We start from the raw sequence: 21,385 nt of genomic DNA, 5'->3' as shown, positions 1-21,385 counted from the left end.
CTGAAAGGCAAAAAAAGATTTGAGACATTTTACAATGTACATAAATCACAGTATGTTGAAGTAATAGGTTATATTTTTTCTCTGTAATGAATTTACCAAAATCTCCAAGGCCTTTAAAAGATATACTGTTGCTGATATATGCTACTGACTCTGCTGCAGTCAACATGTTTTCTAACTAGGTAATCATTTTCCCTTCCAGAGATTAAACTAGTGAATTAATTACATTCAGAATAAATGCCCTTAAAACAATGCAAGGGCCAAAAACTACAACTTTCCATTAGTATAAAACTTTTTACCAGGAGAATGTTAGAAATTTTTTGTTGTTTGGATGCATGGGATGGCAAGAGGACTTCACTTTGGTCTATTTTATTAATGACATCTTTTGTTAACTTGCATTTGTAAGTTTTTCAGACTGTCCTTGTGGAAGGAAGGGCTTTTATGAACTATTTTATAGATTTGAGCTTTAGAACTGGATGGCAATGCCCAGGCCTAAATAACACACTTCACAACCATTAGGGAGCATATCATCGCCTTGCACCATTTCTAAAGGAACTTTAGTCATTCCCCCAGATATTTCAGAATGTAAGTCAGTAACAGAAAACAGCTCATTTCTGTCACCACATTGTAATGGAGGGATTGTCCTTCCTGGAGATGCAACAGGTGTACTGAAAAGGAAAGTTCTCTCCAGGGCCAAGAACTGGCCTTTTGTTTGTTTCCCAATAGACTTACAGGGGACCACAGATTTGTGAGTCACCTGATTTCTTAATTCCTAAGGAGGTTAGCCAATCAGGACACTCTAGGGAGGGCTTTATTAGTGCCAGCAATTTGAAATGAGGAGTCTGCCCACTCCCTGGTAAATTAGCAATATGTTTGATCCATCACTTCAGGACTGGCAGTCTTATACATTTTGCAAAGTCTGAGCTGAGATTCAGTATGATTATCTCATTTACCTGATTTCTGCTTGAATTCTAAACAATCTATTTTCCTCAGAAGAGGCCACACTGAATACCTTTACACTTTATCTCCTTTCTGTCAGGGATTAGCCTTGTGCACATTAGAAACAAAACAATTGGCTGTTTTAAACTGGGTGTATCATGGCAATCTCTGACTCTACAAATACATTAGAAACAAGAAGAAAACCAAGGACAGGGTAGTCCCATTACTCAATGACGGGGAAAAAACAATAACAGAAAATGTGGAAATGGCAGAAGTGCTACATTGACTTTTTTGTTTTAGTTTTCACTACAAAGGTTACTAGCTATCGGACGTCTAACATAGTGAATGCTAGTGAAGATGAGGTAGGATGAGAGGCTAAAATACAGAGAGAACAAAGTAAAAATTACTTAGGCAAGTTAGATGTCTTCAGGTCATCAGAGGCTGATGAAATATATCCTAGAATACTCAAGGAGCTGACTGAAAGGATATCTCAAACATTAGCAATTATCTTTGAAAAGTCATGGAAGACGAGAGAGATTGAAGAGAAAAAGAAAAGGGCAAATATAGTGCTAATCCATATCCATAAAAAAGGGAAATAAGGACAAGCTGGAGAATTACTGACCTGTCAGCTTAACTTCAGTATCTGGAAAAATAATGGAGCAAATAATCAAGAAATCAATTTCCAAACACCTACAAGATAATAAGATGATAAGTAAGAGTCAGCATGGATTTTTCAAGGATAAATGGGGTCAAACAAACCTAACAGCTTTCTTTGACAGGGTAACAAGCCTTGTGGATTTGGGGGAAGTGGTAGATGTAGCATATCTTGACTTTAATAAGGCTTTTGATACTGTCACGCATGACTTTCTCATAAACAAACTAGTGAAATACCATCTAGATGGAACTACCATAAGATGGGTGCATAATGTTTGGAAAACCGTTCCCAGAGAGTAGTTATCAGTGGTTCACAGTCAAACTGGAATGGCATTTCAAGTGGAGTCCTGCAGGTATAAGTTCTGGGTCTGGTTCTGTTCAATATCTTCATCAGTGATTTACATAATGGCATAGAGAGTACACTTATAAAGTTTGTGGATGATACCAAGCTGGGAGGGTTTCAAATGCTTTGGAGGATAGGATTAAAATTCAAAATGATCTGAACAAACTGGAGAAATGGTCTGAAGTAAATAGAATGAAATTCAATAGGGTGTGATACAGCAGGGCCAGGAAGCAGTTGGAGAGTGGTAGAGGGGAAATATATAAGCCCTCGGCTAATTAAGGTGTAGTTCCCTGTAGACTAGGGAGGGTTGCTACAGGTTAATTGTAGCACCGGTAGTCAATTAAGGCCCTGTCAGGAACTTAATAAAACCCCCTGCTTCAGGCAGTTAGGGGGTGTGAGGAAGGAGAGAGGACTGAAGTTTGAAAGTGTGTTGCTGAGACTTAAAAGACCAGAGAACTGAAGGAAGGGAGACCATGCCCCAGCAGGGCACGGAGACTCCCTCCCCCAGTGTCAAGGACTGAGGGTAGCCCTACCCAAGAGGGAAGATGGTAAGAAACCCACAGGGGTTGAGAGGGGCTGGGGCTCAGAGTGAGGAGAAAACCCAGACTCCTCCCCCGCCATGGGTGCCAACTCTGTGGGTGCTGTGGGGCTGGAGCACCCATGGGGAAAAATTAGCAGCCAAGCTCCCCCTGCCTTCACCCCCTCCTCCTCCCCTGAGCAGGGGTGGCTCCAGGCCCCAGCACGCGAAGCGCGTGCTTGGGGCGGCAAGCCGCAGGGGGGCGCTCTGCTGGCGCCGCAAGGGCAGCAGGCAGGCTGCCTCCAGCAGTTTGCCTGCGGAGGGTCCGCTGGTCCCGCAGCTTTGGCGGACCTGCCGCAGGCACGCCTGCGGCAGGTCCACCGAAGCTGCGGGACCAGCGGACCCTCCGCAGGCAAACCAGCAGAGGCAGCCTGCCTGCCGTGCTTGGGGCAGCAAAATCCCTGCCCCTGAGCATGGCGTCCCCACTCCTCCCCCTCCCAGCGCTTCCTGCCCGCTGCTTAACAGCTGTTTGGCGGTGCTTAGGACTTTCCAGGAGGGAGGGGGAGGAGTGAGGACCTGGCATACTCAGGGGAGGAGGTAGTAAAGAGTCGGGGCAGGGGCAGGGACTTGGGGGGAAGGGATGGAATTGGGGTGGGGCAAGGGTAGTGCAGGGGCAGGCAAGGGTGGTGCAGGGCCAGGGGGGGTCGAGCACTCACGGGACAGAGGGGAATTCGGCGCCTATGTCCCCCATTTCCCTCCTCTACTAGCTTCCTGGGCCAATAGCAGTGCTCTCAGCACCCAAGAGCATGGGCATGTGGTGACATCTTAACCCCCCCACCAGGAAAACACATGGTACCCATCATATCAACATCAGCCATTTTGTCACAAAAGACAAATGCAAAGTACTCCACTTAGAAAGGAACAATCAGTTACACACATACAAAACTGGAAATGTCCTGTTCTGGCCATCACATTTCAAGAAAGATGTGGACAAATTGGAGAAAGTCCAGAGACAAAGCAAGAAAAATGATTAAAAGCCTAGAAAACATGACCTATAAGGGAAGATAGAAAAAATGAGTTTGTTTAATCTGTAGAAGAGAAGACTGAGAAGGGAATGATAATAATTTGCAACAATGACAACATTAACATATTACAAGGAGGAGGGTGAAAAATTGTTCTCCTTAACCACTGAGGATAGAACAAGAAACAACAGGCTTACATTGCAGCAAGGGCAGCTTAGTTTGGATATTAAAAAAAAATCCTGTCAGGGTAGTTAAGCACTGGAATAAATTGCTTTGGACAGGTTGTGGAATCTCCATCATTGGAGGTTTTTAAGAGGAAGTTAGACAAACATCTTTTCAGGGATGGTCTAGATAATACTTAGTTCTGTTTTGAGTGCAGGGGACTGGACTAGATGACATCTCGACCTCCCTTCCAGTCATATGATTCTATGATCAGAGTGCCCACAGTGACCTCAGTTTTTTCCATAATACTTCAGTATCTGGTTGGGAAAGAAGGTGGGCAGAAGAACACCTTGTTTGCCAGCATCCCTTCCTCTTGTAAGTGTGCAACACTCCTGTTGGAAAGGGAAATGGTGGGTGGAACACTATCCAATCAGGGTCCTCCACAGAGAGTTTTGCTTTTATGTCCATTTGCTATCACATAGGAAAGGAAAGTCTCTTGTATGCCAATAGTTTATAGTTGTTTCAATGATGACTGCAGCAGAAGCTCCGTTACCTGAGATTCGTTGCAGGTATGCCCAAGTCTAAACATGACAGATGGAGGAGTAGAGTTTCATTGTTTTCAATGGACTTTGGATCAGGCCTCTCTTTGGCAAGATGCAAGTAGTCTCTGTTTACCCCATGTCCTTTAAGAGCTATATTATTTTGTCTTGTATGTATCCATATTGTGTAAGTAATGCTATTACAACTAGCAGTTGAATCTTCATAGATACTTCACAATTAATATTTGATTAATAGAACACTGAAACTTCAGGTGATGCATCATTACACCTATATTATGATAACTGTTTTTGTTAAATAAATTCGGTACCAATCAATTTACAATAATCTTTAAGGTTAAATTGCTATAAAACACAATTAATGTATTGAACAAATGTCAGATCTTAGTAAATAAGTCCTTTATCATAAATTAGTATTTAATATACAATAACTATCCCATTAAATTTAAATGAATTGCTTAGATAAGTATATTTAGGATGTAACACAAAGTATTTGAAATGACCTAATAAGAGGAGTCATTTCCTGACAGCACTTGTTAAGGAAATCATATTGAAGAACAAATTAAATAAATATCCTTTTCATAACATGTTTAGGCAATATAAATATTTAGTAAAAACAACAAAAGCATAATGTGTTCATTTTTCTTCAGCATCTACTGAGAATTTACAGGCATTTTAAGCTACTATCAACCTATTGTATCTTGCAAAAATGAGAAGAGATCTATGCTTCATTTGTTTTTGCAAAGAAAAGAAAGGAGGACTTCTAGTTACTAGTGCAGCAAACTCAATTTGTCTCAAGCTTACTAAATGTGACAGGGCAAACCTGAGACTTACAACTATCTGCTATGCATCTTTCCTACTGGGATTTCATGACTATAAGGGATTCTGATTGGGGATCATATTCATTAGTGATTTTTTTTAATATGGCTGAACACAACATTATTACAGAGAGAAAAATAGTTGGGCCTGAAATGTGAAACATAATTAAAGTCATGTTCAACTTGTGTTAGGAATGGTAGAACGAGATGTTACAATGAAAGAGATACTTTGTAGGCTTTAATAAATCAATTTGGATGTAGTTCAATGTTGTTGTTATGATTGCTGAACAAATATGTTATAAATAACTATGACCTTTCTGTCTTCTTTCTGAAATACATGTTTTTATAGATCCTGAATGTTTGAGAAACACACATATTAGCGAACTACTGTAGCAGTCTATCACATCAAGGAAAAAATCCTGTGTTGTCATGACGAGGAGGAAATTAAGACAAATTTGTGAGTGCACCAGTAAACTAATTCAATATGTTCTGAACAACACTTCACTATTTGCTTTAATGTGCTTTATGCTCAGACAAACACCAAGAATCTGGCTATCAGATTAAAAAGACACCAACAAAATTTCAGACCACCCAAAAAATTACATGCATCAAATGTTGTTTATTTTCAGATTTCAAAATAAGGACATACTTCACATTCTCTTTTGGTAGATCACTGCAACATAGAATTACTAAAATAAAATCGTAAACAAGTAACTTTGTAAACAGATCTATCTGAATTCAGTTTGATAAAAATAACAATGTACATCTTTAATAGTGATAATATGCATTAAATCATCTGTTTAAGCACAGGTCATCCATAATGTTGCAGTCTTTTCTGTTAATAATTCCATATTGCAGTGACCAATATAAAAGAACATCAAGAGAATCCTTATTTTAATATCTATATAGGAAAAATGTCATCTAAGGTAAGTGGCTTACTAAAAAGCTTGGAAAATCTTAACACTGTCCCTGTCAGGTGATTTATAATTGATAATAGATGTAATAACCATTACCACTAAATGTCCTCATGCCCCATGTGTTTCACAGATCATGAAAGAAAAAGTAATTTTGCAACATTCAAAAAATATCCACGCTGTCAACTCTATTCATGAGGCACCTTTGGATTGTACTAAAGAGCTGAGAGTTAGCTGAATTAGTAGGCGGATTAATTTACTTCTTTATATATTGTAGGCTGCCACTCTAACCATCTCATTAATGCAGAGGTTCTCAACTGACAATAGGAATGATCATATGTCCCAAGAACTGTTGAATGAATCTTGAAGTGTAGAAATGAGTACTTGAAAACAAGAAATGTGTTGACTGGAATCTTAGTGAGTGAAGTTCACTAAATGGTGAGGTGACTGAATTCCCAATGGGACAGTAGTTTAATTATCATAAGTGTATGACAGAAAATTGGCAATTATTGCAAAGCCATCATCCAACAAAACTAAAATGCTTTGGGATGGGCAGAGGTTTGAAATGTAGAGAAACAAACAATGCTCTGTGTAACAGGATTCAAGGTTACACTAAACAATAATATGTGAGGCAGGCAACTGTGTAGAATGGGTTATAAAGGCACAATTTGCATGCTATCATGGAGTTTATATCTGCCTTTCTGGCATATAACTCTCTTCAAAAGGTTGAACTTGACTGTAAATGCTCACTACTATCTGAAATTCAAACACACATCATAGTTTCATCCCATGAAATATTTTATTCACACAATGTTAATATTTTGGATATATTAACATTCTAAACGTGAAAATATGGAAGCTATTGATTCCATTTGTTTTTTTTAAATTAATTTTATACATCTTTATAGGCTAGTCCACTATAATATGTATTTGTGCATTTTAACTCATAAGGAAGAGGAAAAAATGGTTACTTGGAAAATTTGATTTATAAAACATTTCACTGCATATGTTTATTATTATTTTTCAGCTAAAACCTCATAGTCACAGTTTTCAGGCATGTACATGGCAATCAAACCATGTGTTGCTTAAAGTCCCCAAATACTGCATATATTCACAGAAATTATTGATTGACCTGCAGAATAAATACCAGGAAAATTGTGTTTTTAAATGTCCTAAAAGATGAGGCCTGAAGTTTTTCCTCAATTGATTCACAACAGGATTCAGAGTCTCTCATGGGCAGTAATGGTTCAACTTCTCTAATTCCCTTAAGACAGTGATACAGTCTCTTTCCGAAAGGTCTCGCACTCTGATTTTTCTCTCTTGATCTAGTAGGAGGATTTCTTGATGAATGAATTCTAACAGAGTTGTCTGAAGCAGTCTTTGTATCTCTCCCCATAGTAGTTTCTCTTGTACCTCATTCACACAGCGTTCACTGTGGAAACTTTCCTCTGAGTAATTTAATGATAATAGGAGACACTCTGTGTGGTATATTGTCTAATTATCACCTCACCCAGGGCGGTTAAGGATACCTAGCTTTTTGGCTTTCTGTCTCACAACCCAGTATAGATATAGTGATATTTATAGTATCCTAGGATTGTTAGGGCTTGTAGGGACCCACAGTAGGTTATCTGGTTTGCCCCTTCTTCTGGCAGGATTCTTTTAATATATCTAGACCAGCAACCTTTCAGAAGTGGTGTGCCGAGTCTTAATTTATTCACTCTAATTTAAGGGTTTGCATGCCTATAATACATTTTAACGTTTTTTAGAAGGTCTCTTACTACAAGTCTATAATATATAACAAAACTAATGTTTTATATAAAGTAAATAAGGTTTTAAAATGTTTAAGAAGCTTCATTTAAAATTAAATTAAAATGCAGAGCCCCCCAGACCGGTGGCCAGGACCCGGGCAGTGTGAGTGCCACTGAAAATCAGCTCGCGTGCCGCCTTTGGCACACGTGCCATAGGTTGCCTACCCCTGAGCTAGACCTTCTTCACTAGGAGCTTATCAAGCAATAACTTGAAGTTTAAGTTATTGTGATTATACCACCTTTCCCTGAACAATTGGTTGTATTCACTAGTTGAGTTTACTGTTAACGAAAATTCAGCAGGAACCATTTTGTTTTAATTTGAATCTATTCTTCCCACTCTTACCATTGCCAACTACTGAAAAAAAATCTATCCCTTCTCCACATCTCTTTATGTCCCTCTTCTTTATATCTAATTTTTTATATGCTGGACCCAAGCCTTCACTGCACCTACCTACTTCCTTACTCCGTCCTCCCACACCATGTCCTCCAAACCTTTTAGCTTTTCTCTGAATTTCTTCTATATTCTTCACATCCTTCACATAGTAATCTGCTAACAATTATAATTACTCCAGATGTTGTATATTATTCTGCAAAGGAGAAGAACTAGAGCCCACTATTGTTGAGCATTATGCTATAGTCACATAACAATACAGAATCTGGGGCCAGAGACCTTCTTAAAGAGGGAGTACAAAAGCGGTGTTAGGGTAGCTTTGGGCTACCCTAGTCCCTGGGAATTCTCAGGGCTGCTCTCACTTATGGAGGCTGTCTCAGACTGAAAAGGGGCTATTATAGGAGCTAGGGCTTGCTGGGACACAGGTTACGCTGGCTACACCCTCTTCCATCCTGTACATACTTTGTATAGTGGGTGGCATGAAGCAGGCCATCCTGCTTTATATTACCAACGGAAGGCCCTGATGGCCGCTTCCATTGGTTTTAAGGTTGCTGTTGTGCTAGACACCTATGAATAATACACAATTTCACTCTAAAGAATCTTAGTTACCTTAGTTTTCTACTTTGTGTTTATTGTTACATTTAGTTATCATTTCAATAATAAAAGTTCTATTCCTTTCAAAAGAATGATGGCAAACGCAGCTACAGGACCTGAACCTGAAACCAGTGAAGGATTCCCATTGTCTTTAGCTGGGCAGGTGCTGACTCAAAGTTTAATACACTTCCACTGTTGTTGTTGTTTTTTCTTTCACTGCACAGGTGATCTTATAGTGAATTAGATGGATGTTAAGGTATTTCCCTGACATGCTGAATTTGTGTTTTTCCTTCCATCACTCAGTACATAATATAGTTGGTGTCTTCTAGTCTGACAAGACATTTTAATGAGTCCAACCCAAGCACACACCAGCAGGCACAGAGACTTACACCAGCCGGGTTGCAGTTTATTAGGGACAGGCATGAGCCACTGTCTAAATATTGTTGTGGGTTGCAGATTATCCAGTGTAAGTTTCATCCAGCTGAAAACATTCTGCTATAGTGAATTTATCATTATAGCAAATGACAGTAAAATGGATGCACTGTAATACAGTTGCTGAATGTGTAATGTGGTAGTGGTAATTAGGTATGATCTGTAGCATTGTTTCATGCGGAGACTTTCCTCCCTTAATTAGAGTTTATCATAGACCTATTCCAGTAGGCATGTAAGGATCTGATAAATATAATTCCACCTTCATATAAGGGCTCAGGCATCAAACATGGAGATCCTTATTAGAATGTCCACATCTATCATATGGCTGCCCTTTAAAAGGGCTCATGTTTGAAAATTGGGCACTATATGCAGTTTACAAATGCAGGGTTATTATAGAATAGAGTATGAGGCTTTTGTGCCATAATCTCCATCTTTAGAAAGAATATTAAATTTAAAAGGAGCATCTAGGAAGCAGAGCAGGATAAAACAAAGGCCTGAATCTCATTTATACCACTGGCCTTTAACATTCCTCTGCCAGCAGAAAGAGGCCTTAAAGTGGGTGTAAATGTAATCCAGTACAGTGTAAAAAGCCCCTACTGTAAGTGAATGTGAGACCTAGTGTCTCCAACCAAGGAAAAAGGCACAGAAAAGATTATATAAAGCCAACAACTTGCCATGCTTTGAGCTAATTGAAATACTGTCACAAAAGCCACACATTAACTAGAGGCTCATCTTTTTTGACACACCCTCTCCTGCCACATACTGGGCGTTGTCATCTCCCACTGAATTCAGAGGGAGGTTAGGATGCTTCTATCTCACAGGAAGTGCGCAGCCTTTTGCAAGTTTGGTCCTATGTTCATTACAGAGCCCAGAGCAAAATAACTTGATGTACGAAGACCGCTTATGTGAGAGATGTGGATCTGAACTTTGGAGATGAGGTCTGGAGCTAAAGCATGTGCCTATATTCTAGCCTCACTGTCAAGCAAAGTATGTGATGACATGGCCACGACTCCAGCAGCTGAACAGTTTGTAAGCTCTCTCCAGGCAGAAATCTCGTAGGTTGGTTATGTGTAGGTAGATCACAGCTCTAGGGGTTGTATATATCTGGCAGAAATTTGGTGATTTGGGAAAAGCTTGAAGTGTAGAGGTTACGTGGCTTGTGTCAAACTTGTGTGCTGCTATTGGACACAGGATCAGATCAGATCCTGCCACCCTTTCCTCTGCAGCTTCCTTCCTGAGACCAGGAAATGTTCCTTAGCTATTCTTCTTCCAGAACCCTCATTTAAGTTATTAAATAGACTGCTCCATTGTTTGCTGCATTATTATATGTATTACTGATTTTACTAACTTGTGTCTGCAATACAAATATGAGCTGTCTGAACTCTAGTGTGCTCTCATCTTTCTGGGTATTGTGCCTGACAGCATCAACCCACAAATAAAGAGGCCACGTCTCAAAGGTCAAGGAACACTACATGCATCATTTTAATCTATCATCTGCCCACAGAATTTTTTTTAACTGAACTCATTCAAAATAAATCTTGTTATGGTTGGAGACATAAAAGTTTATAGTTTTGCATTCCCATGTTCTCTGCTGTTCAAAATTGGAAAGGGGAGACTCTGAAATATTTTTTTAAAATGTGTTTAACTCCAGGCCATGTAAGATGTATTTTATGCAAATATTGCCAGTTCTATAGTAATTTTATACTAGTAATCCTTTCCCCCCTAGGTATGGAGACAGATTAAAAAATATAATTCTTTCAGAAAGTTTACATCAAGAACTTAGATCCCTTTGCCTGATGTTCTTGCTTATCTGTATTTTTACTATGGAAAATGATGTAGGGCCACTCTTTACTGACCGGATAGTATCTTCAGCCCCAGACACAACAACTCACTGGTGTCCCTTTCACCAGGGATGTAATTCACCCCTCTGCAGCAGGCCAGTGCAATGGCTATTCACTAATTAGATCCCACTTAGAGCATCGGCATAAGACAAAAAAAATTGTGCATAAGCCTTATACTGATCCTCTGCATAGGTGTATATTTCTCCCTGTGCATGTAGAAGTTTATTCATGTTGTTGTACACTATGAACATTTCTCCTCAAGCCTGCCTGCAAAAGCTGAGGGTGCAATCCTGCCAATGACATTAACAGAACCAGGGTTTCAGCCCATGCTCCAGGTCAGCATTTTGCCTATCTACACTTCTTTCATCAGTGAAAGGCAGTAGTACCAAGCCCTATAGACTGTGTGTGGGGCTGTGTTTCACTGTGAATGGAACATGTATTTTTTATGTATGAAAATATTAAATAAAACATTAAAATCCAGAATCAGTATTGAGCATGCAAAACATGGATTCATATAATATTTGAAATTATCAAAATTTCATTTATTGACATCAAAGTGTAATTACCTATAGAACTGATCTGTCTTTTTATCTATATGTCTCCCCTTCAATGTAGTAACTAAGGAAAGCACAAGAGGCAGATCTGATCCTCATATAACTATCAGAGAAAACTAGTGAAATGAGACTCTTCATATTTTTTAGATGAATAGGTTCATAAGATTGAAACTGAAACTCATATAATTTAATGGGAAACATAGTTTAACTACAACTAAATTATAGTCCAGCTACTCTATTTTAGTACAGTCATAACAGAAAAAGAAACCCATGGATTAGTTAAAAAAAAAACAAACCAAAACTATATCAAAATATAAATCAAAGTTAGGATGAATTTAACCCAAAGAACTGAATTTCAGTTAGCAATGTATCTTCCCAAATATGGGCCGCAGTCCTGCAATGTTCTCTGTGTAGGTAGACTCTTGCACCCACAGCGAGTCACACTGACCTCACTGGGGTTCCGTACAGGCAAAGTGGCCAGCCTGTGCAGAGTTCATTGAGGGATCGGGGATCTTGGCCCAACACACGACTTTGTACTTCCATATCAAATTCCATGCTCAGGATTCAGTCACTAACTGAATTTTTATGCTAATGCCAGAAAAAAAAGAACAGGTCCTTAATACCATTTAGATGTAATTTTTGTCTCTTAAAATGAAACCACCCCATTAATCTCCATAATAGTTTTTATCATGAAAAATTACAGGTGGTCAATGCCAATAATATAGTAATTATTTAGATGAAATGAATGCTGTCTGTTAGTGTATTTAATTAAGCATACAAAGTACTTACTTTGATTTTATTTGTATTTAAGACTGTTTTCCCCAAAGTATTTATTATCCAAAGCATGATTCTTCTAATCTTAGATATACTCTAGCACTGAAGTACTATTTTATATCTGCACTTCTCAGCTGCTTTTATCATGAATAGATGTATTACAAACCACATTAATGAGCTGCTTAGCATTCATATATTAGTCCTTTCCTCATTTTATATGGAAATAATACTATAAAAATTCTAAGAATACTAATTTTATGTTCATGGTAATGATGAGATGCAAAGCAAATAACAAGGAGGAAGTCTGCAAATATGAAATGGATTAATACATCGTCAGAGTGCTTTACAATGGTATAAACTTATTACGCATGTAATTAAGTAGGATCAATTGCACTGTTTGTTTTTGGGGTAATGTTTTAGCTATTTTAGAAGTTTCATTTTCTTTACAAATTTAATTTCACACTTTAAGAATCTTCTCGTATTGTCACATAAGTTCCATCAATATCCAGAATAATGTGTTGGGGATGAGGGCTTGTTGGATTTTTCTATCCCCACAAAAGTTTTATGAATAATGTAAGACTAATCAAATTTTGTCAATACACATATGGCAAATTATACTGCCTATACTGGGCACAGCAGACCCCTTGAAATCCATGGGATTGCTAGCGTGAGAAAGGGGAGTGAGATTTGGCCCTACAGGAACCTAACTAACACGCACACGCGCACACACACACAATCTAGAGAAACTGATTTTGATGCAGAGGCCAAGCTCTGTGTTATTGGATTAAGATTCAAATGTGAAAATAAATTTGTTAAAGTAAATTACCTTATTTTCAGGGAGGAAGTAGATATTGTTGAACCTCAGTGTCTGTTAAATCCAACCTCCTAGTAAATTCTACTATTAATTTAAATATGTCATAATAGTTACAAATCTGTCCTTATTAGCCTCCTTCACTGACTAGTCCCATTGAATTCAATGCGCTTTGTGGATCAGGACCTTCAGACTGATTATTTTCCAATTTTATTATAATACAAAATAAGTAAAACAATCATCATGTTACTTCTCACTACTAATATATCTAGCCATGCCATTGTACTATAGGAATCTGCTTTTTATAATTGATGTTACCTGTTTCTTTGGATTGCGAAGCATATTTGAAGTGGATTTACCTCTTATAAGAATCCAGAAAGCCAAGGATGCCAAAAGAATCAGTAAGGCCAATTTATACACCATATCTTTGGCCCAAGCCTGTACACATTTACTTGCATGTGTATACTTTACTCATCATAAATAAAATTTAATTCAGATTTGGCAGAAGGTCAGCCCAAGGCTTTGAGGATCTATTTTGAGGATTTAGGCCCAGCTCCCCAACTCCCATTGAGATTAATGAGAGCTAGGTTCCTAACTACCTTTGAGGATCTGGGTCTTTGGCCCCAGTGCTGCAATGTACAATTCACTGGCAGACTGCTGTAACCTCATGTCATACACTGATAGAACAGTGTCTTAAGTGGACTGCAGACCTTGTAAAAAGAACAGGAGTATGTGTGGCACCTTACAGACTAATAAATTTATTTGAGCATAAGCTTTCATGGGCTACAGCCCACTTCATCCGATGCAAGAGTAGACCTTAACATTGTGACCTTGTGACATTTCACCTCTACATTTCACCTACTCACACATGGCTAAGTACTAGTGCTAATGTATGTAAAGGTTTTCAGGATCAGGTCCATATATCTACAAGTTAACAATTAAGAACTAAATCCTAACAGGATATATTTAGAAAGAAATTCTGTTTACATTTCCTTTTGATACACTTCAGCTGCCTTGCTAAAAAGACTAAACTGTATTTCAGTTGAATCCAGACATAATATAGTGAGTTAAGTACTTTTTCATAGTTACATGTTATACATTGAATAAGTGCTTTTGTCTTGCATTATTTCTCAGTCCATAGTAAAGTGCTCTTTTGCTGACTAAAATTGCTTTGCGCTGTATGGCTAATAAAACATCTGAATCCTTATTTTAAATCACAACTCTGCTTTTAAAAAGAGCAATTTCACACTTCTTCCAGAAAGCGACCTGCTTGTGAATGACAATGGTTTTCATCAGTAATTTTGAGAGGAAAAACAAGTTATTATACTTCAACATATTTTCAAGTGCCAAATAATATTTAAATATACTGCATCTTTTTAGCACAGTGTCTAAAGGCCAAACATGCCATTATTATAATAAGAACATTTGCAATGGGTTTCAGTGCAACTGGAGTCAAAGGTAAAGTGGCATCATCTCAGGCAAGAGCCTTTCAACAAGAAGTTTATTCTATAGGATTACTGTAATTTTGTAAATCCATGTCTTGCAAAAAGTATAATCATCTGTTTGGACCAGCAAAGTCAAAAGGGCTTTGCCAGTGTTACCTAATTGTAACTTTTAAAAAATGTTTTACATTTTTAATATCTAAATAATAGACAATGTTGTACAGTAGATTTCTCCTCCCCGCCCCCCAGAGCAATTTTACCAAAACAGTGCCTGTTTGGAAATGTGCGTGCACCCAAATAATCACCACTATCACACAATTCTGAGAAATCTGGATGAATTATCCTCTAGATTGGGTTGAAATCTTCTCCCTCAGTCTCCTCAAATCTCTTCTCTTGATGAAGACTGTTCAAACCCAGCAGTAGGGCAGAAGCATTTGTAACACTCCCAAATAAGGGATGGCTAGTAAGGGACCAATGATTGTTAAGGGAGAGGTGATAAAATTAGGAAGTAAGAATGGGGACATGTACAGAAAGAAAGGATAAAATGTGTGGGGGGGAATAGGGAATAAGCTAAGAGGAGAACCACTGACAGAGAGAGAAAAAAACCTAGGAGGAAGAGGAGTAGATTATGAAGAAGGAATAAAAGGGAGAGAAGATGACAAGCTAAAATGGAAGGGGGAAAGGTAGTGACAAAAGGAGGACAGAAAGCAAAAGTGAGGGTTAGAGCTTAAAGAAAAAGTAAAGGGGACAGACAGAGTAGGAGGAAGGCACTGGAAGGGCTGGAAGAGGTAGAAAGAAGTGGGGAGTGAGAGCAGAAGGAATAGAAATGGAGAGAAAAAAAAACACCAGGGACAGATTACATTGGACATGTTAATAATGAAAGGAGAGGGAGGCAAGAGAAGAAATGGGGAAGGAGAGATGCTGCCAAACTTATAATAAGGAGCTCTCACAAAAATATTGCACATCAGTCAGTCATACAGGTTAAATTCACTGTGCAAAATACTCTGCCTCATAAAAAAATTCTAGTCCAATACTCTTCAAACTACAAAAGCATCCATCAGTACCACACTCCTCTCACTATCAATTGTCTAATCCCTCAATCCTTATAGTCCCACCCTTTCAACTCAGCATGCATTCTCCTCCCCAGTACATCTTAAGGCACTGTTCCCTATAGCAGCAACAATGGTATCAGTTAGATCCAGCCTGTGGACTCTGGATATGGACTAGTTGCTTAAGAAGGAAATCAGTCCCTTTTGGTGATGGGAAACCCTTTGGTTCCTGAAGGGTTTGGGTCTCCCCCAGCTTGATGTGTGTGTGGGGAGGGAAGGTGATTAAGTCAGGGACTGGTTATTCCCAGGCTGGGGCAGGGTGTATGGAAGGAGCAAATGTCCCTTGTGTGGTGGAGTGGTAGTGGTCGGTTGGAAGAGACATGAGGTTCAACGCTCAGATACCACGGAGATGAACATGCCATAGGAATCAGAAAAGAATGAGCATGAAAAAGCTCCCTTCCAGTACCAGCACTGCAAACTTTGGATTGGGCTGGGCAGGCAGGCACTGACAGAGACGTTCAGGCTATACAGGACAATCACCTCTACTATTAGCAATCACACGAGTATTCCTTATGTTACAGCCACACAGATGGCAAGAACCGCACACAGCAACAGCTGCTTGACAACCAGCAAGCTTATTCCTAGCTGCAGAGAGAGATGAACACTGGAGGAAGCAGATGCATTATTTGGGTGGGCATGCCCACTCTCTCCCACAGCATAACCCAATCCTAGCCATTATAATTGCACCACAGTGCATAGATCAGCCTAAGAGAATTGTGGTCTACATGACATTACAATGAGGTGGGTGCACAACTGGTTGAGATACTGTACTCAAAAATAATAGTTATCAGTGATTTGTTGTCAAACTGGGAGGATTTATCCAATGGAGTCACACAAGGGTCAGTTCTAGGTTTAGTAGTATTCAATATTGTCCTTAAATGTCTTAAATAACTGAATGGAGACATGTTTATAAAATTTTCAGATGGTAGAGGTTGCACACACGTTTGAGGACAGGGCTATGATTCAAACTGGCCATGAAAAATTGGAGAAATGGGCTGAACTCAAGAAGGTGAATTTCAATAAAGACAAGTGCAAAGTACTACACTTTGAAAACAATCAAATGCACAACTACAAAATGGGGAATAACTGGTTAGGTGGAAGTACCGCTCCAAAAGGATCTGGATATTATAATAGATCACAAATTGAATGAGTCAACAGTTTGACACAGTTGTGAAAGAGGCTAATATTCTGGTGATGCATTGACAGGAATGTCATATGTAAAACATGGCAGATAATTCTACTCAGAACTGGTGAGGCCTCAGCTGGAGTAATATGTCCAGCTCTGGGCACCACATTTTAAGAAAGACGTGGACAAATTAGAGAGAGTCAAGAGGAGAGAGAAAAAATGATATAAGATTTAGAAAGCCTGCCCTCTGAGGAAAGGTTAAAAAACTGGACCTGTTTAGTCTTGAGAACAGAAGACTGAGGGGGAACCTGATAACAGCTTTAAAATATGTTAAGGGGTTCTATAAAGAGGACTGAGATCAATAATTCTCCATGTCTACTGCAGAAAGGACAAGTACTAATCAGCAGCAAGGAGAGTTAGGTTAGATGCTAACTATAAGGGTAGTTAGACTCTGGAGGTTGTGAAAAACCTCCATGGATGGGGATTCAAGAACAGGTTGGACATTTGATGTTTTTCAAAGTGTAGTACTTTGCAAATGTCTTTACGGAAATTATCTTGTTGAGTTCAGACCAATTCTCCACAAGGACCTCTTGAGGTCTCTCCCAGCCCTACATGTCTATGATTCTATATGGAGAATTTAATCAAGATGATCCTTTAGGATAAACTTAAAATTTAAATGGACTTGAAATCTAATTAATTTAGAAAAAAAAGTTAAAATAAAATAGGTTTATTGCATGGCTGATGGTTCAATTAAAGCTTATCAGTGACAAACGAATATTTTAAGGCCTGTGTGTGGGCGGGGGAGAGATTGGTTGGTTGGTTCCCTGAAAGGTAGGTATCGGTGAGCAAATCATGAGCCTCCAAAAACTCATCGGGGTCCCAAGAGTCTCTCAATTTGTTTTCTAAGGCTCTCCAGGGAAGACATGAACTTTTTTCAGGAACAGCTCTATTCCTGTGCATCTCCTAATTTCTTCAAGAGACTAACTCCTCCTGTATGTATTGGAGGAGGTCCCCAGAATGTGAGAGAGGGGAATGCCTTTTGCTGTGCTGCCACCCGTATTCATCCTGCTCTGCCCTTACCAATGTCTAATAATTAGGGGCTAGCATGAGCCCCTTCAGTTCATCGATGAAACAAAGGTGAAGGAAATAAAAGGTTAGGGAAATAGAGCAGAAAGTTTAGATAGGAAGAGAACCCGACCACTGAGCTAAATGAACTTTTCACTAGCATCTTGGTGGAGTCATATTGTGGACAAGAATGGAAGAAACATGTCCTAATGCACAGCAGCATTGCTAGAGTTCAGGTTATGCCAGCATTTCCATCACAAATCTTGTTGTTTGGTGATTTATAGCTTAGTCATGAAAATAAAATTGCTTTGGGCTAAAAATATGACAAACTCTCAGTCTAGGTATGAATTATTTTTATAAGTTTTCCAAAAGATTGATTTGCTCATTTTTTAAAAACAAAAAGATGTACAAGTATATATCAGGTAAAATGCTTTTTGAGTGTCTAAATTTACAACCACTTTGGTGTGAGAGAAATCAATTTAGCAAGCAATTAATCTATAAAGTTATTTAATTGAATCTGAAATTTTGGTATTTGCCACCATTCTCCAGGGGCCGCATTCTGCCCTTGTACTGTAGTTAGGTACTGTAGTAAGAGGACCACTGTCAAAAGCATTCATTTAAATTACCATCTCCCCCTCCCCCATGCTCAAAATCTGCTCTAAAAAAACATATGTACAAGATAATCATCCAAAAAAGAAGAAAAGCTGATGTTCCCCATGGCCATATTTTGCTTCATTTTTTACTCTCATGACTGATAAGCAGGGTTGGATCCAGGGTTTTTGGCACCCCAAGCGGCAGGGAAAAAAAAATAAGCCGCAAGTGGGACTGAGGGACCCGTCACCGAATTGCTGCCGAAGAGCCGAATGTGCCACCCCTTCCCATTGGCCGCCCCAGGCACTTGCTTGCTGCGCTGGTGCCTGGAGCCGGCCCTGCTGATAAGTTGTAGGGGATACATGTATCTGATGGACTACAAAAACCAGACCTGCATAAACCTGGACTGTATTGTGTTAGAGCGGAGTGGCTAGATCAAAGTGGTGGAAGGGGTGATCTCTTATAGCTCTTGTTGTACCCAATAAAATAAGAAAAAACTATTATAAAGTAGGTTTTAGAAACAAAGAAGTTTAAAAATAAAACTGTGCAAAAGTAAAGACAGATTCCAGCACTTTTTTGTTTGTTTGTTTGTTCAGATAGGATTTTTATGTTGGAACCCATGTGATTTCCCTATCATAGAAAATTAATGTTGCTTAACTGACCACAACTTACTTGTCATTTTCTTTTATAAATAAAATATATTATATTAAATATATTATAAATTATATTATTCAAATATAAATTATATTATTCAAAATTTAGATATTTAATTCCACAACGTATATTGCAGCACACTGCAAAACAAGTGGTGACAGCAGTAATGTCTGGATTCCTCCAGCCTTTACAGATGATGTAACAATTTTAGACAAGTTAGAAAAAAAAGAGATCAACTACCTTTTTCTGATGTGCCACTTAGACAGGAAGCCAAAACACCACTTAAGTTTTCCAATGAGAGCTGTTTCACTAATGCAAGAACATGCCTCTGTCTAAAAAACTGTTTAACATCTTTAGGAAAGATTGAAATACTAAGTTGTCTCTAATATTAGCAATCAGACGTCCTCTTCTACCTCTGCTGCTGTTGGTGCTCAGGAATGAAGCGTATTGTCTTTTTGATAGTGTAGCAGGACCCGTACTTAGGGCTGGCCTATACTTAAAATGCTGCAGCTGTGCCACTGTAGCACTTCAGTGAAGATGCTACCTATACCAACGGGATGGCTTCTTTCATCAGCATAAGTACTTCACCTCCCCGAGAGGCAGTAGCTATGTCAAAGGAGAAGCCCTCCCATCAATACAGTTCTTTCTAGGAGTTAGGTCGGTATAACTGTGTTTCTGCATCCCTGAGCGACATAGTTATACTGATATAAATTGCTAGCGCAGACCAAGCCTTGGAAAAATTCACTGTTCCTCAAAGCACTTGTCCTAGTCTGCCAAAAGCTTTTCCCTGCACTGGCAAATAAGCAAACATTATAGTGTGGTACTAATACTAAATTATTCCTTTCATTTTTTTTGTTATTGAATGTTCCATAGACTATCAGCAATTTCATAAAATTTAACTAAATGTCCATATTCGACACTCCATTGTGGTTCTTTTCCTACCAATGTCAGAGAGACTGTTTAAATGCAATACAACTGACATCAAATGTCAAATGAAGGACTACTTATATATTTAAAGTTATGCATGTGCTTAAGTTGCTAAACTACAGCCCTAAATAGTTCCTTAATGTTATAAGTTTCTTCATTCAAGAGTAGCTATACAACACAGTGATGTTAAAGGAAGAAAATATAAGGCTATCTTTTCATCACCTGATATGTCCAATATTTTCTCCTCTTACCTTCACTGGGCAGTTTTATGGTAGCTCATTGTGAATTGGAAACAGAAGCCTTTTTTTTTATTATTTAGGGTAGTATTTTCAAAAAGCCCATGAAGTGACTTAGGAGGTCAATGGGACTTTCAATGGAATTTTGTCTCTTAAGCCACTTGATGATTTTTGAAATTCTCACCATTATAGTTTAGGAACTCAGCAGCAGCAAAAACTCAAATAGCTTCTTAATTTTTGCTGGAAGAAAGAGTCACAACTTAGCTACAATACTGATATTTCCTTAAGCTTTGTGACACTACTGAGAAGCCTCACTTATTTAACCTCCAATAACAACAAATGTATTGAAAAGGCTAATTGAGTAAATTAGGTGAGATTCAATCTTAAAATTAGCTAACTCTTGTGCCCCTCACAAACTTCAATATCAGGATGGATTTTAGACGCTAATATGCTCTGAAGATCTTAGAGAAATTACTGTTTTAACCAACTGTCAGAAGATACATAGTACAGGTTCAAGTACTCCAAATTCTAGTGATAGGGGCCACCGAAATCAAATCAGAACTGAAGCATGGAGAAAAGGCAAATGATGCTATTTTAAAATATATATCAAGAGCCAATATTGCTACATATTATTGAAAATATTGAATTGGGTTTATATGTGATGGCATGTTGATGTATTTCTGCCTCTGTTTTTTATGAGATAATGGACCTTAAAAAGATCAAGTGGTACTTTGGGCCAGAACTACAGGCCATTTACCTTATCCATAGTCTGGATCCTTACAGTATCCTAACTCACCAGGATCTGTTCACCCCAAATAAAGTTGATGGAGCTGGTTGTTTTCTAGTGAAAGTGATTCCGACGTCATTTAAAGAAGATCTACAATGCTAGGGTAGAAGAGAAGGCATAACAAACCATAAAGAATGTGAAAGGTAGGAAGACTGTCTGTACAGTCTGTCTGTCTCAGGCCTACTATGATTCTGCTTTGTGTTCTGCTGGGATAAATGAAATTGTTCTCCTAAATGCTGCTAACACAATGGATTGAAAATTGGCTGAGTTATTGCACATTGTCAGAAAAACAAGTATAGATACTGTACTGTGTATCTGGC

The 21,385-nt window shown here is 38.6% G+C and overlaps 1 protein-coding gene and 1 long non-coding RNA gene across 2 annotated transcripts in view; one reads left to right on the top strand and one right to left on the bottom strand.

The window, feature by feature from the left end:
- The window catches only part of LRP1B (LDL receptor related protein 1B), a 1,239,928-nt gene that overhangs the window by 974,353 nt on the left and 244,190 nt on the right, over positions 1-21,385 (bottom strand). The window lies entirely within an intron of this gene.
- Positions 2,373-5,604, top strand: LOC120374592. Its single transcript, XR_005586162.1, has 3 exons — positions 2,373-2,481; positions 3,852-4,009; positions 5,359-5,604. It is a non-coding gene; the product is annotated as an uncharacterized LOC120374592 (long non-coding RNA).

This window comes from Mauremys reevesii, linkage group 11, assembly GCF_016161935.1.
Source record: "Mauremys reevesii isolate NIE-2019 linkage group 11, ASM1616193v1, whole genome shotgun sequence".
NCBI lineage: Eukaryota > Metazoa > Chordata > Testudines > Geoemydidae > Mauremys > Mauremys reevesii.
The sequence above is the reverse complement of the archived record's forward strand: the minus strand, read 5'-3'. Positions and strand labels throughout refer to the sequence as shown.